The following is a 16,018-nucleotide window of genomic DNA, read 5'->3' on the forward strand; positions in this document are numbered from 1 at the left end:
GAAAGAACGACGTCTAGATGACCATTTTAGAAAACATACTTCCACTTTGAGTTTAACCATAATTTTTGGATATAGTTTCATGTTCATAATAAAAATCATTTTCTCAGAATAACAACTTTTAAATCAAAGTTTATCATAGTTTTTAATTAACTAACCCAAAACAGCCCGCGGTGTTACTACGACGGCGTAAATCCGGTTTTACGGTGTTTTTCGTGTTTCCAGGTTTTAAATCATTAAGTTAGCATATCATATAGATATAGAACATGTGTTTAGTTGATTTTAAAAGTCAAGTTAGAAGGATTAACTTTTGTTTGCGAACAAGTTTAGAATTAACTAAACTATGTTCTAGTGATTACAAGTTTAAACCTTCGAATAAGATAGCTTTATATGTATGAATGGAATGATGTTATGAACATCATTACTACCTTAATTTCCTTGGATAAACCTACTGGAAAAAAGAAAAATGGATCTAGCTTCAATGGATCCTTGGATGGCTCGAAGTTCTTGAAGCAGAATCATGACACGAAAACAAGTTCAAGTAAGATCATCACTTGAAATAAGATTGTTATAGTTATAGAAATTGAACCAAAGTTTGAATATGATTATTACCTTGTATTAGAATGATAACCTACTGTAAGAAACAAAGATTTCTTGAGGTTGGATGATCACCTTACAAGATTGGAAGTGAGCTAGCAAACTTGAAAGTATTCTTGATTTTATGAAACTAGAACTTTTGGAATTTATGAAGAACACTTAGAACTTGAAGATAGAACTTGAGAGAGATCAATTAGATGAAGAAAATTGAAGAATGAAAGTGTTTGTAGGTGTTTTTGGTCGTTGGTGTATGGATTAGATATAAAGGATATGTAATTTTGTTTTCATGTAAATAAGTCATGAATGATTACTCATATTTTTGTAATTTTATGAGATATTTCATGCTAGTTGCCAAATGATGGTTCCCACATGTGTTAGGTGACTCACATGGGCTGCTAAGAGCTGATCATTGGAGTGTATATACCAATAGTACATACATCTAAAAGCTGTGTATTGTACGAGTACGAATACGGGTGCATACGAGTAGAATTGTTGATGAAACTGAACGAGGATGTAATTGTAAGCATTTTTGTTAAGTAGAAGTATTTTGATAAGTGTATTGAAGTCTTTCAAAAGTGTATAAATACATATTAAAACACTACATGTATATACATTTTAACTGAGTCGTTAAGTCATCGTTAGTCGTTACATGTAAGTGTTGTTTTGAAACCTTTAGGTTAACGATCTTGTTAAATGTTGTTAACCCAATGTTTATAATATCAAATGAGATTTTAAATTATTATATTATCATGATATTATCATGTATGAATATCTCTTAATATGATATATATACATTAAATGTCTTTACAACGATAATCGTTACATATATGTCTCGTTTAAAAATCATTAAGTTAGTAGTCTTGTTTTTACATATGTAGTTCATTGTTAATATACTTTATGATATGTTTTCTTATCATAGTATCATGTTAACTATATATATATATATATATATATATATATATATATATATATCCATATATATGTCATCATATAGTTTTTACAAGTTTTAACGTTCGTGAATCACCGATCAACTTGGGTGGTCAATTGTCTATATGAAACATGTTTCAATTAATCAAGTCTTAAAAAGTTTGATTGCTTAACATGTTGGAAACATTTAATCATGTAAATATCAATCTCAATTAATATATATAAACATGGAAAAGTTCGGGTCACTACAGTACCTACCCGTTAAATAAATTTCGTCCCGAAATTTTAAGCTGTTGAAGGTGTTGACGAATCTTCTGGAAAAAGATGCGGGTATTTCTTCTTCATCTGATCTTCACGCTCCCAGGTGAACTCGGGTCCTCTACGAGCATTCCATCGAACCTTAACAATTGGTATCTTGTTTTGCTTAAGTCTTTTAACCTCACGATCCATTATTTCGACGGGTTCTTCGATGAATTGAAGTTTTTCGTTGATTTGGATTTCATCTAACGGAATAGTGAGATCTTCTTTAGCAAAACATTTCTTTAAATTCGAGACGTGGAAAGTGTTATGTACAGCCGCGAGTTGTTGAGGTAACTCTAGTCGGTAAGCTACTGGTCCGACACGATCAATAATCTTGAATGGTCCAATATACCTTGGATTTAATTTCCCTCGTTTACCAAATCGAACAACGCCTTTCCAAGGTGCAACTTTAAGCATGACCATCTCTCCAATTTCAAATTCTATATCTTTTCTTTTAATGTCAGCGTAGCTCTTTTGTCGACTTTGGGCGGTTTTCAACCGTTGTTGAATTTGGATGATCTTCTCGGTAGTTTCTTGTATAATCTCCGGACCCGTAATCTGTCTATCCCCCACTTCACTCCAACAAATCGGAGACCTGCACTTTCTACCATAAAGTGCTTCAAAAGGCGCCATCTCAATGCTTGAATGGTAGCTGTTGTTGTAGGAAAATTCTGCTAACGGTAGATGTCGATCCCAACTGTTTCCGAAATCAATAACACATGCTCGTAGCATGTCTTCAAGCGTTTGTATCGTCCTTTCGCTCTGCCCATCAGTTTGTGGATGATAGGCAGTACTCATGTCTAGACGAGTTCCTAATGCTTGCTGTAATGTCTGCCAGAATCTTGAAATAAATCTGCCATCCCTATCAGAGATAATAGAGATTGGTATTCCATGTCTGGAGACGACTTCCTTCAAATACAGTCGTGCTAACTTCTCCATCTTGTCATCTTCTCTTATTGGTAGGAAGTGTGCTGATTTGGTGAGACGATCAACTATTACCCAAATAGTATCAAAACCACTTGCAGTCCTTGGCAATTTAGTGATGAAATCCATGGTAATGTTTTCCCATTTCCATTCCGGGATTTCGGGTTGTTGAAGTAGACCTGATGGTTTCTGATGCTCAGCTTTGACCTTAGAACACGTCAAACATTCTCCTACGTATTTAGCAACATCGGCTTTCATACCCGGCCACCAAAAATGTTTCTTGAGATCCTTGTACATCTTCCCCGTTCCAGGATGTATTGAGTATCTGGTTTTATGAGCTTCTCTAAGTACCATTTCTCTCATATCTCCAAATTTTGGTACCCAAATCCTTTCAGCCCTATACCGGGTTCCGTCTTCCCGAATATTAAGATGCTTCTCCGATCCTTTGGGTATTTCATCCTTTAAATTTCCCTCTTTTAAAACTCCTTGTTGCGCCTCCTTTATTTGAGTAGTAATGTTATTATGAATCATTATATTCATAGATTTTACTCGAATGGGTTCTCTATCCTTCCTGCTCAAGGCATCGGCTACCACATTTGCCTTCCCCGGGTGGTAACGAATCTCAAAATCGTAATCATTCAATAATTCAATCCACCTACGCTGCCTCATATTCAGTTGTTTCTGATTAAATATGTGTTGAAGACTTTTGTGGTCGGTATATATAATACTTTTGACCCCATATAAGTAGTGCCTCCAAGTCTTTAATGCAAAAACAACCGCGCCTAATTCCAAATCATGCGTCGTATAATTTTGTTCGTGAATCTTCAATTGTCTAGACGCATAAGCAATCACCTTCGTTCGTTGCATTAATACACAACCGAGACCTTGCTTTGATGCGTCACAATAAATCACAAAATCATCATTCCCTTCAGGCAATGACAATATAGGTGCCGTAGTTAGCTTTTTCTTCAATAACTGAAACGCTTTCTCTTGTTCATCATTCCATTCAAATTTCTTTCCTGTATGCGTTAATGCAGTCAAGGGTTTTGCTATTCTGGAAAAGTCTTGGATGAACCTTCTGTAGTAACCAGCTAGTCCTAAAAACTGGCGTATGTGTTTCGGAGTTTTCGGGGTTTCCCACTTTTCAACAGTTTCTATCTTTGCCGGATCCACCTTAATACCTTCTTTGTTCACTATGTGACCGAGGAATTGAACTTCTTCCAACCAAAATGCACACTTTAAAAACTTAGCGTACAATTCTTCCTTCCTCAATACTTCTAACACCTTTCTCAAATGTTCACCGTGTTCTTGGTCATTCTTTGAGTAAATAAGTATGTCATCAATGAAAACAATGACAAACTTGTCAAGGTATGGTCCACACACTCGGTTCATAAGGTCCATGAACACAGCTGGTGCATTAGTAAAACCAAACGGCATGACCATAAACTCGTAATGACCGTAACGTGTTCTGAAAGCAGTCTTTGGAATATCATCTTCTTTCACCCGCATTTGATGATACCCGGAACGTAAGTCAATCTTTGAATAAACAGACGAGCCTTGTAGTTGATCAAATAAGTCGTCGATTCTCGGTAGTGGGTAGCGGTTCTTGATGGTAAGTTTGTTCAACTCTCGGTAGTCGATACACAACCTGAATGTACCATCTTTCTTCTTGACAAACAAAACAGGAGCTCCCCACGGTGATGTGCTTGGTCGAATGAAACCACGCTCTAAAAGTTCTTGTAATTGGCTTTGCAGTTCTTTCATCTCGCTGGGTGCGAGTCTGTAAGGAGCACGAGCTGTTGGTGCAGCTCCTGGTACAAGATCTATTTGAAATTCAATGGATCGATGTGGGAGTAATCCCGGTAATTCTTTCGGAAATACATCGGGAAATTCTTTTGCAATGGGAACATCATTGATGCTCTTTTCTTCAGTTTGTACTTTCTCGATGTGTGCTAGAACAGTATAGCAACCTTTTCTTATTAGTTTTTGTGCCTTCAAATTACTAATAAGATGTAGCTTCGTGTTGCCCTTTTCTCCGTACACCATTAAGGGTTTTCCTTTTTCTCGTATAATGCGAATTGCATTTTTGTAACAAACGATCTCCGCTTTCACTTCTTTCAACCAGTCCATACCGATTATCACATCAAAACTCCCTAACTCTACTGGTATCAAATTAATCTTAAATGTTTCGCTAACCAGTTTAATTTCTCGATTCCGACATATATTATCTGCTGAAATTAATTTACCATTTGCTAATTCGAGTAAAAATTTACTATCCAAAGGCGTCAATGGACAACTTAATTTAGCACAAAAATCTCTACTCATATAGCTTCTATCCGCACCCGAATCAAATAAAACGTAAGCAGATTTATTGTCAATAAGAAACGTACCCGTAACAAGCTCCGGGTCTTCCTGTGCCTCTACCGCATTAATATTGAAAACTCTTCCACGGCCTTGTCCATTCGTGTTCTCCTGGTTCGGGCAATTTCTAATAATGTGGCCTGGTTTTCCACATTTATAACAAACTACATTGGCATAACTTGCTCCGACACTACTTGCTCCGCCATTACTCGTTCCGACACCATTTGTTCCTTTCGTTCTATTAACCCCTGGTCCGTAGACCTCACACTTCGCCGCGCTATGACCATTTCTTTTACACTTGTTGCAAAATTTGGTGCAGAACCCCGAGTGATTCTTTTCACACCTTTGGCATAGTTGCTTCTGATTGTTGTTGTTGTTGCGGTTATTATTGTTGTTGGGATGATTGTTGTAGTTGCTGTTGTTGTTGTTGTTGTTGTTGTTGTTGTTGGGCCGTTTGTTGTAGTTGCGATTGATGTTGCGATTGTTGGGATAATTGTTGCGATTATTGTTGTAATTGCTGTTGTTGTTGTATTGGTGATTCTTATCACCGTTTTCCTCCCACTTTCTTTTGACTTGCTTCACATTGGCCTCTTCAGCAGTCTGTTCTTTAATTCTTTCTTCAATCTGGTTCACTAGTTTGTGAGCCATTCTACATGCCTGTTGTATGGAGGCGGGCTCGTGTGAACTTATATCTTCTTGGATTCTTTCCGGTAATCCTTTCACAAACGCGTCGATCTTCTCTTCCTCATCTTCGAATGCTCCCGGACACAATAGGCACAATTCTGTGAATCGTCTTTCGTACGTGGTAATATCAAATCCTTGGGTTCGTAACCCTCTAAGTTCTGTCTTGAGCTTATTGACCTCGGTTCTGGGACGGTACTTCTCGTTCATCAAGTGCTTGAATGCTGACCACGGTAGTGCGTACGCATCATCTTGTCCCACTTGCTCTAGATAGGTATTCCACCATGTTAACGCAGAACCTGTGAAGGTATGCGTAGCGTACTTCACTTTGTCCTCTTCAGTACACTTACTTATGGCAAACACCGATTCAACCTTCTCGGTCCACCGTTTCAATCCGATCGGTCCTTCGGTTCCATCAAATTCCAAAGGTTTGCAGGCAGTGAATTCTTTGTAGGTGCATCCTACACGATTTCCTGTACTGCTAGATCCAAGGTTATTGTTGGTATGTAGCGCAGCCTGTACTGCGGCTATGTTTGAAGCTAGAAAAGTACGGAATTCCTCTTCATTCATATTCACGGTGTGTCGAGTAGTCGGTGCCATTTCCTTCAAAATAGTTAAATGGAACAAGTTAATCATACAGAATATTAAGAGTAGTTAATAGTATTTCGTAGCATAATATGAACTCATTTATAAAAGCTTTTTCTTCATATTAGCGTTTTATAAGTTTAAATTCGGGTAGTACCTACCCGTTAAGTCCATACTTAGTAGCTAATATACAATTCAACTACTACAATTCTATATGAAAAACTGATTATAATAATATTTCGCGTTCAAACTTTTATACAATATTTTACAAACTTACAATACCGCTTATTTTACATAAAGCATGAAATATAGCACACAATAACTTTGATACAAGATAGTTGTGAAGACAATTCTAGCTAGTACACAAGTCGTTCAGCAAAGGCAATAAAGACACGTAATTCATACGTCCAGAAACAAGTCATGCATTCTGGTTTTACTAGGACTACTTCCCATCCTTGGTCTTGTGCAACATAACCGTTATGGCCGTTGATAAGACAGCGTGTTGTAACGTCATCAAAGGGACGAGGGTTACGTAATGTCCAACAGTCCCGTAATAATCTAAAAACCTCATTTCTTACCCCAATTACCGACTCCGTCACTTGTGGAAACGTTTTGTTTAATAGTTGTAGCCCGATGTTCTTGTTCTCACTTTGGTGAGAAGCGAATATTACTAATCCGTAAGCATAACATGCTTCTTTATGTTGCATGTTAGCCGCTTTTTCTAAATCACGAAGTCCAATATTCGGATATATTGAGTCAAAATAATTTCTTAACCCGTTGCGTAAAATAGCATTTGGGTTCCCCGCAATATATGCGTCAAAGTAAACACATCGTAACTTATGGGTTTCCCAATGTGATATCCCCCATCTTTCAAACGAAAGTCTCTTATAAACCAAGACATTCTTGGAACGTTCTTCGAATGTCTTACAAACTGATCTCGCCTTAAATAGTTGTGCCGAAGAATTCTGGCCGACTCTAGACAAGATTTCATCAATCATGTCTCCGGGTAGGTCTCTTAAAATATTGGGTTGTCTATCCATTTTGTGTTTTTAAACTGTAAAATAGACAAGAGTTAGATTCATAAAAAAAATACTTATTAATACAAGCAATTTTTACATATATCATAAAGCATAAGAACACTATATTCCATATATTACACCACACGAATACAACTATCTTATTCCGACTCGCTCGTTTCTTCTTCTTCGGTTTTGGTTCGTTTTGCCAAGTTTCTAGGGATATATGATGTTCCCCTAATACGAGCCGTCGTTGTCCACATTGGTTTAGAAAAACCTGGTGGTTTAGAGGTTCCCGGGTCATTGTTACAACTTAAGGACTTCGGGGGTTGACGATACATATAAAGTTCATCGGGGTTGGAATTAGATTTCTCTATTTTTATGCCCTTTCCCTTATTATTTTCTTTTGCCTTTTTAAATTCAGTTGGGGTAATTTCTATAACATCATCGGAATTCTCGTCGGAATCCGATTCATCGGAGAATTGGTAATCCTCCCAATATTTTGCTTCCTTGGCGGAAACACCATTGACCATAATTAACTTTGGTCGGTTGGTTGAGGATTTTCTTTTACTTAACCGTTTTATTATTTCCCCCACCGGTTCTATTTCTTCATCCGGTTCCGATTCTTCTTCCGGTTCCGATTCTTCTTCCGGTTCCGACTCTTCTTCCGGTTCCTCTTCGGGAACTTGTGAATCAGTCCACAAATCATTCCAATTTACATTTGACTCTTCATTATTATTAGGTGAGTCAATGGGACTTGTTCTAGAGGTAGACATCTATCACATAATATCAAACACGTTAAGAGATTAATATATCACATAATATTCATATGTTAAAAATATATAGTTTCCAACAAAAATGTTAAGCAATCATTTTTAAAGAAAACACGGTCGAAGTCCAGACTCACTAATGCATCCTAACAAACTCGATAAGACACACTAATGCAAATTTTCTGGTTCTCTAAGACCAACGCTCTGATACCAACTGAAATGTCCCGTTCTTATTGATTAAAAACGTTCCATATTAATTGATTTCGTTGCGAGGTTTTGACCTCTATATGAGACGTTTTTCAAAGACTGCATTCAGTTTTGACCTCTATATAATTTTTGGATATAGTTTCATGTTCATAATAAAAATCATTTTCTCAGAATAACAACTTTTAAATCAAAGTTTATCATAGTTTTTAATTAACTAACCCAAAACAGCCCGCGGTGTTACTACGACGGCGTAAATCCGGTTTTACGGTGTTTTTCGTGTTTCCAGGTTTTAAATCATTAAGTTAGCATATCATATAGATATAGAACATGTGTTTAGTTGATTTTAAAAGTCAAGTTAGAAGGATTAACTTTTGTTTGCGAACAAGTTTAGAATTAACTAAACTATGTTCTAGTGATTACAAGTTTAAACCTTCGAATAAGATAGCTTTATATGTATGAATGGAATGATGTTATGAACATCATTACTACCTTAATTTCCTTGGATAAACCTACTGGAAAAAAGAAAAATGGATCTAGCTTCAATGGATCCTTGGATGGCTCGAAGTTCTTGAAGCAGAATCATGACACGAAAACAAGTTCAAGTAAGATCATCACTTGAAATAAGATTGTTATAGTTATAGAAATTGAACCAAAGTTTGAATATGATTATTACCTTGTATTAGAATGATAACCTACTGTAAGAAACAAAGATTTCTTGAGGTTGGATGATCACCTTACAAGATTGGAAGTGAGCTAGCAAACTTGAAAGTATTCTTGATTTTATGAAACTAGAACTTTTGGAATTTATGAAGAACACTTAGAACTTGAAGATAGAACTTGAGAGAGATCAATTAGATGAAGAAAATTGAAGAATGAAAGTGTTTGTAGGTGTTTTTGGTCGTTGGTGTATGGATTAGATATAAAGGATATGTAATTTTGTTTTCATGTAAATAAGTCATGAATGATTACTCATATTTTTGTAATTTTATGAGATATTTCATGCTAGTTGCCAAATGATGGTTCCCACATGTGTTAGGTGACTCACATGGGCTGCTAAGAGCTGATCATTGGAGTGTATATACCAATAGTACATACATCTAAAAGCTGTGTATTGTACGAGTACGAATACGGGTGCATACGAGTAGAATTGTTGATGAAACTGAACGAGGATGTAATTGTAAGCATTTTTGTTAAGTAGAAGTATTTTGATAAGTGTATTGAAGTCTTTTAAAAGTGTATAAATACATATTAAAACACTACATGTATATACATTTTAACTGAGTCGTTAAGTCATCGTTAGTCGTTACATGTAAGTGTTGTTTTGAAACCTTTAGGTTAACGATCTTGTTAAATGTTGTTAACCCAATGTTTATAATATCAAATGAGATTTTAAATTATTATATTATCATGATATTATCATGTATGAATATCTCTTAATATGATATATATACATTAAATGTCTTTACAACGATAATCGTTACATATATGTCTCGTTTAAAAATCATTAAGTTAGTAGTCTTGTTTTTACATATGTAGTTCATTGTTAATATACTTTATGATATGTTTTCTTATCATAGTATCATGTTAACTATATATATATATATATATATATATATATATATATATATATATATATATATATATATATCCATATATATGTCATCATATAGTTTTTACAAGTTTTAACGTTCGTGAATCACCGATCAACTTGGGTGGTCAATTGTCTATATGAAACATGTTTCAATTAATCAAGTCTTAAAAAGTTTGATTGCTTAACATGTTGGAAACATTTAATCATGTAAATATCAATCTCAATTAATATATATAAACATGGAAAAGTTCGGGTCACTACAGTAACCCCCCTTGAAACATAAGACTTCTAGCAACATTTAATAGATGTCTATGTTTCCTTTCAACAATCCCATTTTGTTGTGGAGTATAAGAACATGAAGTTTGATGTATGATGCCCTTTTTCTTAAACAGTTGTAACATATTATTATTTGTGAATTCAGTTCCATTATCACTTCTAAAAACTTTTACATATGCATTGAATTGATTTAATAACAAACTGCAAAACTCAACAACATTATCAAACACTTCATCTTTTCCTCTTAACATGTAAACCCAGACAGCTCTTGTAAAATCATCTACAATTGTTAGAAAATATTTATATCCTTCTTTGCTTGACACTTTGTAAGGACCCCATACATCTAAATGAACTAGATCACCAAGCCTATGAGTTTTGTGGTCACTCAAAGGGAATGGTTCTCTAGTTTGTTTAGCCTTGTGACAAATATCACAAGGAACTTCACTGTTACTTTTACTCAACCCTAGTTTATGTTGCAGTACAACTAGAACTTGGTCAGCTGGGTGTCCAAGTCTATTGTGCCACAACTCCCTAGTTAAACAAGTACACACAGAACAATAACTATTATACACCTTACCATATTGATCAAAAAAATACAGACCACCACTTTGGTTACCAGTCTTTATTATCTTCTTGGACCCCAAGTCCTGAAGATAACAATGATTTTTATCAAAACTTACAAACATGTTATCATCACTAGACAACCTAAAAACAGATAACAAATTCACACAATATTGAGGAACAACTAAAACATCTTTGAGTACAACATCTTCAGACAACCTAAGTGTACCAATTTTAGTTACAAGTGCTTGAGTACCATTTGGATGACCCACTTTTAGACCAAGTTCAGTAACATCAACAATATTTTCCATTTTATCACTAGTTGAAGTCATATGTTGACTTGCACCTGAGTCAACTACCCAAGCATTGCTTGGGTTGTATGACTCTTTAGTAGCAGACAGACAAACAAATTTATCAAAATTCATATTAAAGAAAGCACTACAATTAATAAACCCACCTGCACTATTATTGTAAGCTCCAGCAGCAGGTCCAACATTATTAATCAGACTAAGAAGTTTCTCAACCTGCTCATTTGAGAAAGGAAAACTAGAACTACCACCACCAGAAGAAACATTAGAAGACTTGCCAAGAGTAGCAGTAGCTCCAAACTTAGACTTATTTGTGTTAAAACTTGAATTGTTATTACCAGAATTATTGTTCCTAGGTTTAAAGTTTGGTGGGTAGCCAATTAATTCAAAACATCTATCAACAGAGTGACCAATCATACCACAATGTGTGCATTTAAAATTAGGATTGGGTCCTCTATTAAACCTTCTACCACTATTACTTTGAACCTGAGCAACAAAAGCAGAGGAACTACCAACACTCTTATTTCCTAATCCTCTATGTGACTCTTCTCTAGAAACAATAGCAAATGCAGCCTTAACAGTTGGAGCAACTTCTGACATAAGAAGATTACTTCTAAGAGGGGCATAGACTTCATCTAGACCCATGAGAAATTGCATTAACTTTATCATGTTTAAGTGAGTTGTTAGACCTTTAGATGCATCACAGGTGCATTGTGCACCACAAGTGCAGGGTGGAAGTTTGACAAGTGAATCATATTGTTTCCATAGAGTATTAAGCTTGTTATAATATTCAGACACACTAGAGCCACTTTGAGTTAATGTATTAATCTTTTGATGCACATTAAAAATCACAGAACAATCAAGTTTATCATAAGTTTCTTTAAGTTCTTGCCAAACAACAGCAGCATTCTCAGAAAAAATTTGACCAAGATATAACTCTTCAGAAATAGTACCAAGAATCCAAGATAAGACAACAGCATTACACCTATCCCATTGCCTACTCAAAACTTCATCATCTGTATTTTTTAGACAGGTTTTATCAATAAATCCCCACTTATTTTTAGTTTGTAAAGCCAAAGTCATTGCACTACTCCAAATTTTATAATTCTCAGTACCTTTAAGTTTAAGAGTAATCAATGGGACACTTGTAATATCACTAGCATGCAAATACAAGGGGTCACCAAAATCCAATTTACTAATTAGGGTTTCCCCTCCCAAATCAGACTGTTCCCCGTCAGACATGATAACAATTAATCAAGAACAAGTCACAAAGAAACAGATAAGCACAAAACAATTACTCAGCAAGAAACAACAAATGCAAACAGAATGCAACCCTACAGATACACTGTGCTTGATCAGGTTTTCTTGTAACCTTAAAGGCCAAGATTCAAGAATTGGGCACAGGTATCTCTCTTCTACAAAAAATGGTTAGTATGATGCAAATAAAGAAGGGAAGAATACAATACAGAGTACTCCCTGCTCGGAATTGAAAGCAAGCAACAATTAACAGCGGAAGACAGCACCAACAAACCCTAATTTGAAGAAATTAGAGATTCACCGATGAACACCACCGCACAGTCTTTGTCGAACCCAAATATCAACACCAGTTGACAAACAAACACCCAAATAACCAGAAGGAACCGATCTAAACCCTAGATCTGAATCCAAGAAACCGAGATCTCAAACCCTAGATCTTTAATCCATGAACCACGCTCTGATACCATGATCGAAAATAAGAAAAACCACACAGAAACAAACACTTCAACCAGAGGAGCAATGAATTATTTCAGTAAAAAATGAATTGTCCACCTATAGTGTGCAATCCAAATACAGACTTATCTACTAGATTGTCCACAATCGTGTGCAATCTCAAATACATAAACAACAAAAATACAACCCAATCTGACCCTCTCACACTCAGACTCGATTGAATATGACACACAAACCCTAAAAATAGAGTTACAACCAAAAGGAGAAAGATACCAGAAAAAATACACACACCAATAACTCTCTCAACCCTAATAAGAAAAATGAATGAAATAAATAGCAATCTGCACCGACCTATTTCCAATGTTTCACTTCCAGTCCCTGCATAATGAAACATAAACAGAAATGGAACAAACCTTGAAATAAACAAACTTACCCTTTTTTACCTTAAGTGAGATAGGCAGACTGCAGGTTTGAGCACTTGTCATATTAAGTCCCTGCAAAATATAAACCTCTATTTCCATGATAATTTGTATCTTTTAACAAAATTTTACTAATCAACATTCAAAAAATTTAAATAGAGTAAAAGGACCATTGGATTAAAAGATATTTTTCAATAATAACTTTTAAATTACTTGATCACTCAATATTTGTCTCTCTCCTCCATTTCTTTTGTTTGATTACAAAACTACTCTCAAATCAAACTGACAGCCTCTAATGAAAAAAAATACGGGAGGTTGAACATCCCATTATCACAAAAAACGGCAGCACTCTCTAGTCTGCAGGATTTCGACACAAAAAATCTTGAATCAAAAAGAGCTTTCAATCTTCCAATTTCTTACATGTAACAGGAGGCTATATGTTTAGAGACATCTACAACCATACTAGGTATGAGATGTAATACTCGACGTTTGGAGGAATAGGGATCTGTAGTCGAACATAATTCAAAACCCTAATTTCAAATTGTAAGCCCTAATTTTTATTTTTAACGATTTTTTCCATTTAAATTTTATAAAGTCATTGTTTTTTTAAAGATCAACGATCTAAATAGAGAACAAAAATATTTGAAATTGTTAGGTTTTCACATCAAATTGTTGTTTTGTTAAGTGAATTACGGTTTATAATGCGCGTTTTAAATTCTTATTATTTGCTTTAATACAACTTGTGTTGATTCCGATCAACTGTTTATATCAGGCTTGCATTTTGGTACTGAATTGTTACAAGTTGTGATCAAAAAAAGTTTGTTCTTCCTCGGTGAACGAAATTATGCGTAGAGGAGATCATTGGAGATGAAAATTATGATTCAAAAATTTGTTCAGGTATTTGATGTTTGATTTATAGCCAACATGGGATTTCAATGTAATAAATTTAATGTGACTGATTGACGTGATATGTTTTTTTTTTTTTTTTTGTAAAGCCAATGGTGGGATTTCAAATCGATTCATATTGAAAAATCATGTTGTTTATGGTAAGTGAATATTTTTATGAATTATGGTTTATATTGGGCACGTATTTTTATTGGGTAATTAGAGAGATATAGTTACGTATTCTTATGAATTAGGGTTTTATTGGGTTTTTTAATTGATTGTTCATATCTGCTATTTGATTCGATGCTTACTTGCTTTTGTTTTCCGCAAAAGTGAAACAATATATTAATTTTCAAAGACAATACATGGGCAGGATATACCCTTAACCCAAAAACAAAAGGAAATACAACTCACTTTCAATGCAGACAACAAATATAACAAAGGACATCAATACACAAAAAATACAACCCGAAAACAAACAATTAACCCAATATATACTTATGGTCCACCAAAGCTAAGATTCCACATGATAGTTGCTCTTAAAGTGGCACATGTTCTCTTCACTTTTACCAAAAGCAGCTTTAAACGAACATGATTCATAATACAAACACATATCTCATCAACAAACCTTTTCTTTGATTAATAACTCTGCTATTTCTCTCTTGCCACAAGAAGTACACACTAGCAACAACCACTAATCTATTTATGGTACACCAAATATTGTTCTTGAAAGAGTATTGAGCTAACCTATGTACCACATCATGGACATTATCTGACAAACCTTTAAACAACAATCTGTCCTTCATATTATGCCATACCATCTTACTATAATTGCAACTAAAGAACAGATGATCAATAGAATCCCTGCATTGACCACATATAAAGCACACTTGAATACCTGACTGGGAAGCCATTTCTGGATCCTGTCATGTATGTTTAATCTTTTAAGCATAATAAGCCATAGGATAAATGCTTTTTTAGGGTCAAAGTACTTAAACCAAATAACATGGTGCCACTCCACCTTGATTCTATCATGTCTAAAATCACTCCAAACTTGATTAGTGGAGAATTTAACCTTCCTACCATCATTAGTGATCCACCTATATTCCTCAATACCATTTATAACTTCTATACTGATGTGAGGTTTTACCTTTTCTTTCAGTTCCATGAGATGTTTCCATCCCCAACTATCATTATATCCTGTTTTGATATCCTAAAGGCTAACACCTTTAAGCTTGACTAAGTTGACCCATTTACCCTATACTGAGTCTCTTTGGGTTAAGATTCTCCAAATATGCTTAACAAGCAGGGTCTCATTCCAATCATTAAGAGGCTTTATACCTAGACCCCCTTGATCCTTTGGTAAGCATACATTACCCCAAGCTACTTTTGCCCTTCCTGTTGACTTATTAGCTTGACACCATAGGAACCCTTTTAGACATTTATTAATAGCATTAACAGTCCCACTAGGTAATAAGTGAATAGATGCCCAATAGATTTGCATGTTTGATAAGACAGAGGTAACCAGCTGCAATATACCTGCATATGATAGTTTCTTATTTTTCCAATTATCCAATTTGAATTTAACCTTGTCCACTAAACATTTGCAATCACTTATACTAAGTTTCTTTGACACTAATGGAAACCCCAGATACTTCAAAGGTAATTTACCAACAGTGAAAGGAATCACTTGGGTAATAGCATTTTGCACATTAATTGGAGTACTAAAAAAAAAATAGTGCTTTTGCTAAGGTTTGGGAGTAAACCTGACACTTGGCCAAATTCTTCCAAGCTCTTCTTGATAACACCAACTGAATACTCATCACCATGGCTAAATACCATCAAATCATCTGCAAAACAGATGTGAGTGAGCTGCATCTGCTTACACTTATGGTGAAACTTG

The sequence above is a fragment of the Rutidosis leptorrhynchoides genome, chromosome 2 (assembly GCF_046630445.1).
Source record: "Rutidosis leptorrhynchoides isolate AG116_Rl617_1_P2 chromosome 2, CSIRO_AGI_Rlap_v1, whole genome shotgun sequence".
NCBI lineage: Eukaryota > Viridiplantae > Streptophyta > Magnoliopsida > Asterales > Asteraceae > Rutidosis > Rutidosis leptorrhynchoides.